General features: G+C 39.9%; 1 protein-coding gene across 1 annotated transcript in view; it reads left to right on the top strand.

Moving 5' to 3' along the window:
- Positions 1-10,985, top strand: part of LOC310997934 (uncharacterized protein) — a 266,892-nt gene that overhangs the window by 225,281 nt on the left and 30,626 nt on the right. The window lies entirely within an intron of this gene.

The following is a 10,985-nucleotide window of genomic DNA, read 5'->3' as shown; positions in this document are numbered from 1 at the left end:
ACTAATTATCATTGTGTTGATGGTTTTATGGGATGGTTGCAGCAGCAGCAACACTCTCACCAATAAGAGATAATAACATTATGTGATCAATATCATTCTCCCTCTCTGATCTTTCATGTTGATTTTGCACGACTGTGTGAAGAAGTGAGTAGGTTTCACAGCCAAAAAATAACTTTTTATTTTATTTATTTATTTTATGGAAATGAAATTACCACTGAACCCATTTTCTTGTTGTTGCCATGTATTTCCTTAAACTGCTGCACATGACATTTTATATTTCACCTAAATAAAGTTATATATCTATCTATCTATCTATCTATCTATCTATCTATCTATAATAAAAAACGGACTTGTTTTTGGTTTTGTAGCCAGACAGATGAAGTGGTAACAGCTTGTCATGAGAAGTTGTGTCAGTTTTTGTTGTGTTGTTTTGTGGAGACACGATAAAGTAGTGAGGGACCAGGCCGGGGACACAATAAATCCTGCATATATCCATCTTTATTCTATTCTATTGCATATGAATCCTAAATTGTACATAGTATGTATTTTTTGCACTGGAATATTTAATTGCCACTTTTTACTGTTTTTTGTACCTGTTGTGTTTGCACCTGACACCACCGTCAAATTCCTTGTGCTGTAAAGTAAAGTGGCTTTTCCTGCTCTGAGCAATAAAAACTTCTGATTTCTAACCCACTTCAGTCAGCTTATCGATCTGTTGTCATTTGTTTCAAAGTCCGATAAACACACACAGACACTCGAGCATCTTTTAGCATTTTTGTTCGTCTTGATGTTGGTCACATTGCTATGTGTCACCTGCCTTTATGAGCTGTTGTTATGTTACTATGTACATGTCCTATTTGTTATTATGAGCTTTTAGGTAAATTTATATGTAATTTCAGCTGTATTTTAAAGGGACAACGAGGAGTTTTGGAAAAGCGAAGTGTTTTCTCACTACATTTATGAGCCTCCGCACCGTGAAATTCTTTGACCGGCGCAAGACAGACTCATGTTTTCATTCATCAAGAATTAAAGTCAGAGGTTGGAAGACGATCACATACCGTCGTAGTTCCCACCATAAACGGAGATTCGGCGGCGTTATTCTCATGACTCGCCACGAAACCGAAAGTAAAGAAACGCTGGTCGGCTCGCCCAGCATTTCCACCACCACTAATAATAACAAAATAACCATAGAGACAAAACCATAGATTTATCTAAAATGGACCATTAACAAGTGGTAACGGAGATTCATCCACATTAATATGAGACTTTTTTATAACCAAATAGAAACTCCTCGTGGTCCCTTTAATGCATTAGTTAATTGTTATTTTGGTTCGTAGGTTGCCTGTAACATCTGGCCAGGGGTGAAAATGAGCCTTACTGGCTACAGTAACTCTGGCTCACTTGCAGTTTTTTTTTAAATTCTGTTGATCAGTGTTGCACTGTCCTTGTCAAATAAACCAATAAATGAAATTAAATTACATGTTCAGGACGTCAGTCGTCAGTGTGTGTGTGTGTGTGTGTGTGATAACTGATCTCACTTCAGGTGAAGCTGTAACAAGACAAACGTCCCTTTGGACTAGAAAGTTGAATAAAGTTCAGTTCAGTCTGCTGCACAGACGCAGGACGACCTGTCCAACGCTGAGGACACCGTGGGCAGAAGCTGGACTGAACCCGTAGGAGGAGGAAGAGGAGGAGGAGGAGGAGGAGGAAGGTCTTGTTGACATTTTTTTTTACACATAAGGACGCCTTCATGTCTGAATTTCAAAATCAAGTCCAGAGGACAGAACCCGCTAACCTGTGATTCCTCCTACACAGACAAACACAACATGTTGACACTGTGAGGCTGCTGCTGCTGCGTCTGGTTGAGACGAAGGCCGTCTCCATCCCATAGTGATATCGGTCCGAAATCAGCCATAAAAGCGAATATCGGATTATATCGGGCTGCATCTAAAATCTCCGATATAAACGCTCCGATAAAAGCAGTCCATTATTCCGCTCCAGCACTTCTGTCCTATATGAAGAGGTGACTCTGGTTCACACTCCATCATAGTAGGTGGTGGTAATGCATCTTTAAAGGGATAGTTCAACATTTTGGCAAATTGGCCCATTTCCATAATCCCTATAGTCATAGCAGTAGGGTCGTTACCTTTAATTGTCGGTGCAAGCTATTTTTAGAACGGCGGAGCAGAGCCGTGAGCTGCTCAGAGCTACGCTACAAACGGAGGCTCATTATGGGATTTCTTGGTTTCAAACTCATCAAATACACAATCCAACAACTCCACAACGCTCTGGTGGACAAGTTGTGAGCTGCACATTCACCACGCTATGAGATAATAACACAACGTTACCACACAGAGTTGTTTTAGAGGGAAATACATGTAAAACCGCTGATGCACGTTGCCTTCAGGGACAGTTTTTCATCAACAGTCTCTGAATTTCCCTCTAAAACAACTCTGTGTGGTAACGTTGTGTTATTATCTCATAGCGTGGTGAATGTGCAGGTCACAACTTGTCCACCAGAGCGTTGTGGAGTTGTTGGATTGTGTATTTGATGAGTTTGATGAGGGAAACCAAGAAATCCCATGAGTAAAAACAGCTTGCACCGACAATTAAAGGTAACAAACCTACTGCTATGACTATAGGGATTATTATGGCAATGGGACAGTTACTTGCCAAAATGTTGAACTATCCCTTTACAGTAATAATAAATGGGTCAGTTTTTCTCATACTGTTGCTGACTATTGTATTGTTCTGTTTGACTGAGTAACATCACTCGACAAAACCCTTTTCTAACACCCCACACTACAAAATAAAATAAGTAATGACAGTATGAAGCCTTATGATTCGTGCTGCAACATCGGTGTCGTATCGGAAGTGAAAAAGTGTTATCGGGACAGTTGAGACGGTAACGTGCTGCAGATCAGAGAAGATGAAGATGATGATGATGGAGATGAAGCTTCCTGAAGGAGAGAGAGAGAGAGAGAGAGAGAGAGAGAGAGAGAGAGCAGGAGGACTCTCTCTGAGTCTTTTGAACGCCCACAGATACAAAAATGTTGGTGTGTATTGTCGTTGTGTGGCGAACCGCCCACACCCTGTGGCAGATGGGGGTTTGGTTGGTCCATGCACACACACACACACACACACACACACACACACACACACACACACACACACGCACGCACACACACTCTGCAAGAAAGCACTTTGGAAGCACACATTCATTCTGGCACGTTAACACACAAACACAAACACTCCCACACACGAGAACACACACACACTCTTACTTTCTCTCACACACACACACACACACACGTTCTCTGTCAGAATCTGTCGAACAAACCCACACACACTCACTCACACACACACACACAATGTTTCTTTCCCCTCACACACACACACACACACACGCAGCGCTCCGTGGGGACGGCGCCCTTCGCCCACGCCGCTCCTCGCCGCGGGGGCTTCGGGGGCTTCGGGGCTTCGGGGGCTCGGGGGGCTTCGGGGGGGTTCTGGGGTTTTGTGTGTTTTGGCGGTGGCGGTGTCGGACCCCAGCACGCCGATTAATCATCTGTCATCGCAGCTTTTTGTTAATATGGATCTTTGTCCCGTTCGCACAACGCCGCCGCCGCCGCCGCTCGCCGCCTGACGCCCCTCGTTTCTTCTCTCAACGTCACCGATAAAAAACCCAACCAACACGACCACGGAGCAGATTTTTTTCTTCATTCTGAGGCTTGATGATGATGATGAGGTCATCGTCTCATCTGCTGCTGCCGGGGTGAATGTGGTTGTGGTGGTGACCTTTGACCCCGCCGCCGCCGCCCGTATCTGCACCTGGCCTCGGTGTCGTCAGGGCGACAGCGGAACAATAGGCGCCGTCTTCTCACGGGGGAAGATGGAGGAAGGTGAAGATGTGAAGCTCAGTTTCCTCCGACTTCAAACATTAAACTGTTTGTTGTCTCATGCTAACTGCTGCTAGCTGTTAGCTGCTAGCTGTTAGCCGCTAGCTGTTAGCTGTTAGCATGTCTGTACGAACTCTTCACTGGAGCTTTTTACAAACTCGTCTCATCCCAGTCAACAACAAACTCTGTGTTTTCATTTTCCCTTTGAATCTTTATTAGTTTACTCTATTTTTTTTTTTTACCATTTTCCATTTATACTATTGTACTTTAAAAAAAAAAAAATTCCATTCATACTGTATCAGTTTCCATTGTCACATTTTTTTGTTTCCGTTTTTACATGTTTTACTCTCTGTTGTTTCATTCATAATTTTCTGTTCATATGTTTTTTTTTTAACTTTCCAGTTGTGCAGTTTTAACTTTTTATTTGTACATTTATTTTATGTTCCGTTTGTTAAGTTCTCTTTTTTTTTTTCTCTCTCTATTTTTTTGGTTACCGTTTTCCATTTGTACACTTTTTACTTTTAAGAAGAATAATAAGAAAGACATATTTATTTATCCCCAACGGAAAACTAATTTACAATCTACCAATTTACTTTTCACTTTTATTCTTCTACTATTAGGCTATATGTTTTTTTTTTTATTTTCCATTTGCACGTTTCTTAGTTTCCGTTATTACGTGTTTGTACATCTCTGTTGTTTCATTCATAATTTTCTATTCATGTTTTTAACTTCCCAGTTATGGTTTTTACTTCCATTTGTTCTTTTTTTTTTTTTTACTTTACCTATGTTTTTTTACTTTACCTTTGTATATTTGATTATTCTAGGTGCCAATAACAATCTCAGATGTTTCAAACCTGACTTTCTTTAACCACATTTTCTTTGCTGCTGCATCTTTGCTTCTCTATATTTTCATCTTTATGCCACTTTTCATTGACCAGAGTAGAGTTTGATCTACTGCGCAGTGTGGATCTCCTCTGAGAGATTCCCCGTCCCCTCCGTCTCTCAGACTCTAAATAAAAACCATAAATCATCTGAATTTTCTGCTTCTGTTGGAGGCGGTGTTTTTTTTTGTGTTCTTTTTTTTCCTTTTTAGAAACGTTCGATGACTCATTTTAGTATCCTGGTTCATCTTGATGAATACGACGGGTTAAAATCTACAATTTCATTATGTAACGCTGAACATTACATTAAATAACTGATTCACTGAGTCTCTAAAGTCCCTAAAACTCTGGTATGAAAAGCACCTTCAGCTTCGTGTTAAAGGGAAACTCCAGACAAACAGAACAAACTTTGATATGAGAATTAGTTCTATGTTAAATCAGAAGGTTTTTTCATTTTGGAAATTGAATTCTGGATCTAGCTTTATGAAGGATTTGGAGGTTTTTGGGGGCGATGAAGCCACGATGCACAGCCGTCAATAGAGGCGATTGCATATTCATGGGAAACGTATTGACTGCTGAGTGTGGGATAATAGACAGGCACATCAATGAGCGTGAATGGCCTCAACATTATCTACAGGACCCAGAATCGTCAGCTCGGATCAAACCAGGATAATTAACCTCACGAGGAATCAACGTTCAACGATGTTAACGAAGACGAGGACGTTGGACGATGTTTAACGACAGAATTTAAAACAAAATATATATCAGAATGTAGAAAAACTAATGCAGGACTGTGTCTGTCGTTCACACTGACAGGAAACTCCACGTTGGATTATCTGCTGTAATAAAGGAAACATCTTGTTCACACTGAATACGAACTAATGAGCTGTGAGCAGAGAAGCACAGTGGGTTCAACACATTTCTAATCAAAGTCAGTGGTTGGTTTCTCTCTGCAGAAACGTTTTTACTGCAAATACAAGAAATTAAAACCTCCTTTAATCTCCAAATAAAAAGAAACTCTCTTCAGAGCTGCGACGAACGATCATCACTGAGTCATCTAATGATCCAATAAACATATTTATATTTAGTTTTATTACACAAAGACAAATGAGAGCAGCAAATCCTCATGTGGAAGAAGCTGTAAAAATAGTCGTCTAATTCACTGTGGCTCAAATAATCAATGAATTGACTCCTTGATTCAGCTCTACGATAAATCAAATATATAAAATTTGCAATAATTTGAGTCTTTGTGCTGATTCATGTTCAGAAAATGAGGGAAAACAAACTACAGCTTCACAGAACTGTGAAAAAAATCACTTAAAACTGATCAGAGGAGGAAATTTTAACAAATAATTTAAATTATCACCAAATTATTGAATCATTTGCTTAGAAATATTCATGTCATAAAACTTTCAAACAGAATATTGTGATTTATACAGTTTGGAAACTGATACCAAGCATAAAACGTATTATATTTGTTGATAAAACACATGTTAAAGTCAAACATGAGGACACAGAACCACCGACAGGATCAGAAACCTACAGATAAATGTTTTGTTTTCACTTCTACGCCTCCATTTTCCATCTTTTCACTGCAAAAACTCAAAATCTTACCAAGAATATTTGTCTTATTTCTAGTCAAAATAAATCTAATTATACTTAAAATAAGACTCATCACATTTAAAAAGTAGCTTGTTTTTGGACACTTTTTAAATTTTTTCAAGCAAATCTTCCACTTTAAATAAGGAGAAAAATCTGACAGTGGAGCAAGTTTTTCTTTCTTATTAAAGCACAAAAAACTTGCTTTCACTGGCAGATTTTTCTACTTATTTCAAGTGAAAATTAGTTTGAAACAACAGAAATGATCTAAAAACAAGTTAATTTTTAGGTGATGAGTCTTATTTTAAGTGGAAAGAGATTAGTTTTGACTAGAAATGAGACATTTTGACGAGAAATAAGACAAATATTCTTGGTTTTTGCAGTGTTTGAATAGAATTTGACAAACTAATGATTGTTTATCAGTACAAACAGCTGCTTTTCCTCTTCGATGAACAGCAAAGTTTGTCCACACACTCACACGCAAATATCAAGATTCAAATTCACCTCAAACTGAAGAGAAATCCTCCTGGTTTGGGGTCCCAACGAGTCGACGTCCGCCGGGCCTCCTCGTCTTCCTCTTCCTCCTCCTCCTCCTCCTCCTCCTCGACAGAGAGAAGGACGGAGAGAGACAAGAAGAAGAGGAAAGAGAAGAAGATATAGATGGAGATGGACGTGAGATGTGAGACGCAGCGCAGCGTTTGTCTGTCCGACCACGAAGTTGCCCGCTTTCCCTCTTCTACGCTGCTGCTGCTCGCTCTGGGTTTGTGTCTTGCCCCCGGAAAGGGTCATCGTCACCCGGGGTCTGAGTGGGCTGATGGTGACAAAAAGAGAGAGAGAGGCAGAAACACAGAGAGAGAGAGAAAGAGAGAGAGTGTGTATGTGTGTGTGTGTGGGGGTAAACAATACAATTGTTCCCAGCTCACTTTGCTTCCACCCTCGCAGTTAAAATTGTTATGGTAATGAAGTGGATTTTTTGCGGGACAGCAGATTGGAACAGAACAGAGAGATGATGGTGTTTCTGTCTCGGGGTTCGATGACGCTGCTGCTGCTGCCTCGGAGCAAGGCAGCTAAAAACACTTCCACTGTGGAGGAGGAAACGTTCAGAGTTAAGATCCAGTTACTAACAACAGTTTAGAGTCTGACCTATAGGTGGCGACAGCAGCAGAGTCCCACACACACACACAAGGAGGTACGGTCCAGTGTCCATATGGTGCGTTTATGGAATAAGATACTAGGAAACCGTGCACATTCACCACGCTATGAGATAATAACACAACGTTACCAGACAGAGTTGTTTTAGAGGGAAATACAGAGACTGTTGATGAAAAACTGTCCCTGAAGGCAACGCGCATCAGCTGTTTTGCATGAATTTGCCTCTAAAACAACTCTGTGTGGTAACGTTGTGTTATTATCTCATAGCGTGGTGAATGTGCAGCTCACAACTTGTCCACCAGAGCGTTGTGGAGTTGTTGGATTGTGTATTTGATGAGTTTGATGAGGGAAACAAACCAAGAAATCCCATAATGAGCCTCCGTAGCGTAGCTCTGAGCAGCTCACGGCTCTGCTCCGCCGTTCTAAAAATAGCTTGCACCGACAATTAAAGGTAACGAACCTACTGCTATGACTATAGGGATTATGGCAATGGGCCAATTTGCCGAAATGTTGAACTATCCCTTTGAAAGAAATCATTTTTCAACAAAGTAAAGATAGATGGGCACTAGATTTTTGGGGTAAACCAAAGCTGCGTACTGTCCATTCTATGACCCTGTCAGACAAAGACAGTTTAGTACGGTGTTTGTGTGGTTGGACGACGTGGAGAAGCTGAAGCGTCTTTTTCAGTTTGATATATTTGCATTTTCTTTGTATCTCAAAAAGGCCTGGGCAATGAGAAGAAGAGCTGTATACAGATGAATGTTGTTCAATCAATCTAGTTTCCTCAGATCAGTTTATAGGTGAGTGGAGTTGATGTTTGAGTCTGATCTAGAGTCAGACAAGTTAAAGGGATAGTTCAACATTTTCAGCAAATTGGCCCATCACCATAATCCCTATAGTCTTAGCAGTAGGTTCGTTACCTTTAATTGTCGGTGCAAGCTGTTTTTAGAGCGGCGGAGCAGAGCCGTGAGCTGCTCAGAGCTACGCTACGGAGGCTCATTATGGGATTTCTTGGTTTCCCTCATCAAACTCATCAAATACACAATCCAACAACTCCACAACGCTCTGGTGGACAAGTTGTGACCTGCACATTCACCACGCTATGAGATAATAACACAACGTTACCACACAGAGTTGTTTTAGAGGGAAATTCATGCAAAACCACTGATGCGTGTTGCCTTCAGGGACAGTTTTTCATCATCAGTCTCTGTATTTCCCTCTAAAACAACTCTGTGTGGTAACGTTGTGTTATTATCTCATAGCGTGGTGAATGCGCAGCTCACAACTTGTCCACCAGAGTGTCATTAAACCTTAGAGGAGGAAGAAGAAGGGGGTGCAACATGATGATGTCATTAAAAGAGGGCCAGTCAAACCTCCAACGGTGGAAAACGACGAGGAAAAAGTGATGGAGTTATGACATTTCTGTTAGTTTCATCATCCAGCTGCTTTTATACGGATGATTGGAAACCATTACCATTACCAACGATTATACAAAATTATGGTCAGATGATTATGTCATAATTCTGACCCCCCCCTTCCAACTGATTCAGTGGTATCACCCACATTTAAACACTTAAAACGAAACGTCGTGTACAGACGTGATTTTGTGTCAGTTTATCTCTCAGCTCATAACTGTTGATGTGTCAGGAAATTAACTCTCTTATTCTGACAGTTATTTACCATATCTCTTCTTAGCTAAGGGACACAATGGAGCAGAGTTAAGGTGGAAATACTACAGAGTTAAGGTGGAAATCCTGCATACGGTAGCTCCTCTTTAACATCCCAGTGACAATAAGAGGCAGTATTTGTTTTTAAGGGGTTTTAAGAAACTAAACCCAAACTGGTTCAAGCTAAAAATTAAACTAAAGTAGATGTCAGATATAAGGCGTGCGTGTGTGTGTGTGTGTGTGTGTGTGTGTTAAAGGGGTTGCCAGAGTGAAAAAGGGCAACCCCCTCGTCCTGCTCGGGGCAGGGCAGGGTGGGGAGGGGGGCGCTGAGTGGGCGGACGGTCCAGATGGATTGCTGCTCCGCTCGCTGCTGGTCACTTCATAAACCTGAAACAGACAAAGTGTGTGAACGTGGGAGACACTTTATCATTTTGATGTCATTTATTCATTCTTCATTTAATTCTATTGGACTGAAAACGCAGCAGCAGCAGCAGCAGCAGCAGCTTTCAGGTCCAGGTCCTTTGTGATGATCACGTACGAAAACGCCTCAAATTTAAATCGAATTCATGCAATTTTTTCTTTTAAAGATTTATTTATTTGTATTCGGATTAAATATTGATGGTTTTTAAGTGAATTTATTCAGATTCAAATCGTTTCCTGCATCATTGTTTCTACAGATGGAGGATTTTCTACAACCTGGCAACACAGAAGCTGTTTAAATGTCTTATCTGTTTGTGAATCAAATGTTAAACTACAGATTAATCTGATACTTACAGCAGCTTTAAATGCTTTTTAATCAGAGAGAACAGAACCACAGTGTGGAACAACTACATTTCCCATGAGGCCTCAGGAGAATGCAGCTCTGTCTGCTCTGCTGTTGTTCCAGTCCCAGCGGAGTCTTAAAATGACGTTATTTCCTATAAATATCTACATAACTGTTTTCTTTACAACTGACTCCTGCATAAGAAAGAAAAATGTCCCTTTTTATTTTCTTACATACTTTTTGCATTACAGTCGATTTTCTCCTGAGATTAAACTGAGTAAAAACAGATTAACTATTGATTTTATGCAGGACTATTAATCTTTATTAACTGGGTTTGACTAATTTGAAGAGCTCCTGTGTAAATATACTGCAGTTGTGTAAAATAAGACATTTTCTAGTACAACATTGAAGTTGTATCTTTAAAAAAAAAGCCATAAACCATGAACAAACATGAAAAGTCACTGCATATCTGTAAAGGGAGTAAATCTTTAGAATATTCTTGACTATGAATTAAAAAACCGTAGCTCAAAAAAACGTATAAATCCAACATAATAGACAAATATAGGGCTGTATCATGACACACTGGAGGTCAAGCTTGTATGTTCTTAGTCTTCTCTTTTGTTTTGCAAATATAGGCCATAATATTTATACTGTCTGGCTTGTTCTGTTCTTTTTTTTTGTTTGCTCTGTAAAAAAAAAGTGTATAGACACAATAAACCATGGCTTCAGTCTACTCTACACCTTTTTGGTCCATGTTTTACTGACCAATCAATGCAATATAGCTAACACATGATAAGACAAATAAACTTAAACTCAAACAGAAGTACAGTTTTACAGTATTTATGCATGCATTTCAGTATTATTATATTAAACAATAACGTTACAGGCCACAAAACAAAACCTAACACACACATTATCCTGAAGAATGTCTAATTTAGTACTTTCATTAGTCTAAACTTTAATTATTTAAATAATTTGGTACTTTTATTTGCTCACTTTTTCTGCTTGATTCCCCCTAATTTTA

This window comes from Trachurus trachurus (assembly GCF_905171665.1).
Source record: "Trachurus trachurus genome assembly, chromosome: 15".
Taxonomy (NCBI): Eukaryota; Metazoa; Chordata; class Actinopteri; order Carangiformes; family Carangidae; genus Trachurus; species Trachurus trachurus.
This window is presented reverse-complemented; position numbering and strand designations above follow the sequence as displayed.